This window comes from Mandrillus leucophaeus, unplaced genomic scaffold (genome assembly GCF_000951045.1).
Source record: "Mandrillus leucophaeus isolate KB7577 unplaced genomic scaffold, Mleu.le_1.0 Scaffold565, whole genome shotgun sequence".
In the NCBI taxonomy this organism is placed as follows: Eukaryota; Metazoa; Chordata; class Mammalia; order Primates; family Cercopithecidae; genus Mandrillus; species Mandrillus leucophaeus.
Window position 1 is genome coordinate 585003 of NW_012106086.1, and position 2768 is coordinate 587770.

Consider the following 2768-nt stretch of genomic DNA (forward strand, 5'->3'; position numbering starts at 1 on the left):
TTTTTTTTTTTTTTTTTTTTTTTTTTTTTTTTTGCTTTAAATGTTTGGTAGAATTCAGTAGTACAACCAACTGAGCCTGAACAACCAACTGAAAGGTTATTAACTATTTATTTAATATCTTTAATAGACATAGGTGTATTCAGATCATCTATTTCTACTTGGGTAGTTTGTGGTTTTGAAGAAATTGATTAATTTCATCTAAGAGCTCAAATTTGTGGACATAGAGCTGTTCATGGTATTTATTTATTTATTTATTTTTAGTGTCAGTGGGAACAGTAGTGATGATTTTGCTTTCATTACTGATTTTATCAGTTTGTATCTTCTTTTTTGTTTTTGTTATTATGTGTTGTATGTTGAATTGTGTGTCTCCCCTACCAAACTCATATGTTGAAGTACTAACCCACAGTAACTAAGAAAGTTACCTTATTTGGAAATAGAGTCATTGCAGATAAAATTAGTTAAGTTAAATTAAAGCCATACTAGCATAGGGTGGGCCCCAATCCAACGTGACTAGGAGACAGAGACACGTACAGGGAAGTGAAAATACCAGACAAACACCATGTACAAGTCATAGAATGCTACCAGAAGCTAGGTGGGAGGCAAGGAACATGAAACTGCCTTTGCAAAGATATAACAACAAGAGAAGACTAGCATGGCTGACTCCATCTTGCTTCTAGCCTCCCAGGCTGGCTGTCCTCACTCATTCCTGAACATTGGCCAAGCTAACCATGGGAGTAATTTTGTTTATATCTTAACTTTGAAGCAAGGATGGTGACAGTTCCTCCCTTAAACTGACCCCCTCCTTGTTCAGAGACTGAAACCCCCTTTGTAAGACTAATGAAAGACCATAAGATTAGGATTATGAGAAGAGCCTGAATTCTGCTAAGATGTAGGCATAGTTAAAAAACAACCAGCTATTTTTTCCTAGCTTTTTTCTTACTGCTCTGGAGTCATGTGGCCAGATCACAAGATTTGTGGCTTCCCCAATTGTTCCTATAGATAACATACCTAAGATTGGTCTTTTGAGATGATTTTCAGCCTTTTGCATTCTGGCAATTGAATGACTCTACCCAGACCCATGACTGATGACTCAACCAGTCCTGTGGCCCCACCCAGAGGCTGACTCAGCATTACGCTAATTTTTCTCACCCCTGTAATTGTATATCCCCAACCAATTAACAGCACCCATTCCCTAGTCCCCTGCCTGCCAATTTATCCATAAAAACCCTTGCCTCTGAGTTCTCAGGGAGGCTGATTTGAGTAATAAATGATTGTCTTTAATTTGACTACTCCAAATTAATTAAACAATTTCTTTACTGGAATACCACTGTCTCAGTGAACTGGCTGTATCTGTGCAGTGGGAAAGAGGAATCTGTCAGATGATTCCAAACAGTCTCCTTTACACAAGGGACCAACCTTGATTCACCTTCATTTCAGACTGACTTCTTCCCACACCTTCTCGGCTTAGCAGCTTTAGATTGACACTGCCCCATCGCCTCAGAAGCCTCCTGGACCATCACAGATGCTTTGAGTAACTCTTACAGTGGAGGGCAACTTCTTAATCAATACGGAGGCTACCCACTCCACATTCATTACCTTCTTTTCAAGGGCCTGTTTCCCTTTCCTCCATAACTGTTGTGGGTATGGACGGCCAGGCTTCTAAACCTCTGAAAACTCCCCAACTCTGGTGCCAACTTGGACAACAGTCTTTTATGCATTCCTTTTTAGTTATCCCCACCTGCCCAGTTCCCTTATTAGGCCAAGACATTTTAACTAAATTATCTGCTTCCCTGACTATTCCTAGGCTACAGCCACACCTCATTGCTGCCTTTTCCTCCAGTTCAAAACCTCCTTCACATCCTCCCCTAGTATCCCCCAACCTTAACCCACATCATGCACCCCTTACCATCTCATTAAACCTAATCACCCTTACCCCACTCAATGCCAATATCCTATCCCGCAGCACATTTTAAAAGGATTAAAGCCTGTTATCACTCGCCTGCTACAGCATGGCCTTTTAAAGCCTGTAAACTCCCCTTACAATTCCCCCATTTTACCTGTCCTAAAACCAGACAAGGCTTACAGGTTAATTCAAGATCCACACCTTATTAACCAAATTGTCTTGCCTATCCACCCCGTAGTGCCAAATCCATATACTCTCCTATTCTCAATATCTCCCCCCACAACCCATTATTCTGTTCTGGATCTCAAATATACTTTCTTTACTATTCCTTTACACCCTTCATCCCAGCCTCTCTTCACTTTCACTTGGACTGACCCTTACACCCATCAGGCTCAGCAAATTACGTAGGCTGTACTGCTGCAAGGCCTCACGGACAGCCCCCATTACTTCAGTCAAGCCCAAATTTCTTCCTCATCTATTACCTATCTCGGCATAATTCTCATAAATACACACTTACTCTCCCTGCTGACTGTGTCTGACTAATCTCCCAAACCCCAATCCCTTCTACAAAACAACAACTCCTTTCCTTCCTAGGCATGGATAGTGCAGACAGAATTTTTAGACAAGAGCCAGGACTGGGTCCTGTAGCCTTTCTGTCCAAATGACCTTACTATTGTAGCCTAGCCCTCATATCTGCATGCAGCAGCTGCCACTGCTTTAATACTGTTAAAGGCCCTAAAAATCACAAACTATGCCCAACTCTCTACAGTTCTCATAACTTCCAAAATCTATTTTCTTCCGTCGCTCAGGACAATGCTTATGCTGATAAGTTAGCTAAAAAAGCAGCTAGTGTTCCAACTTCTAT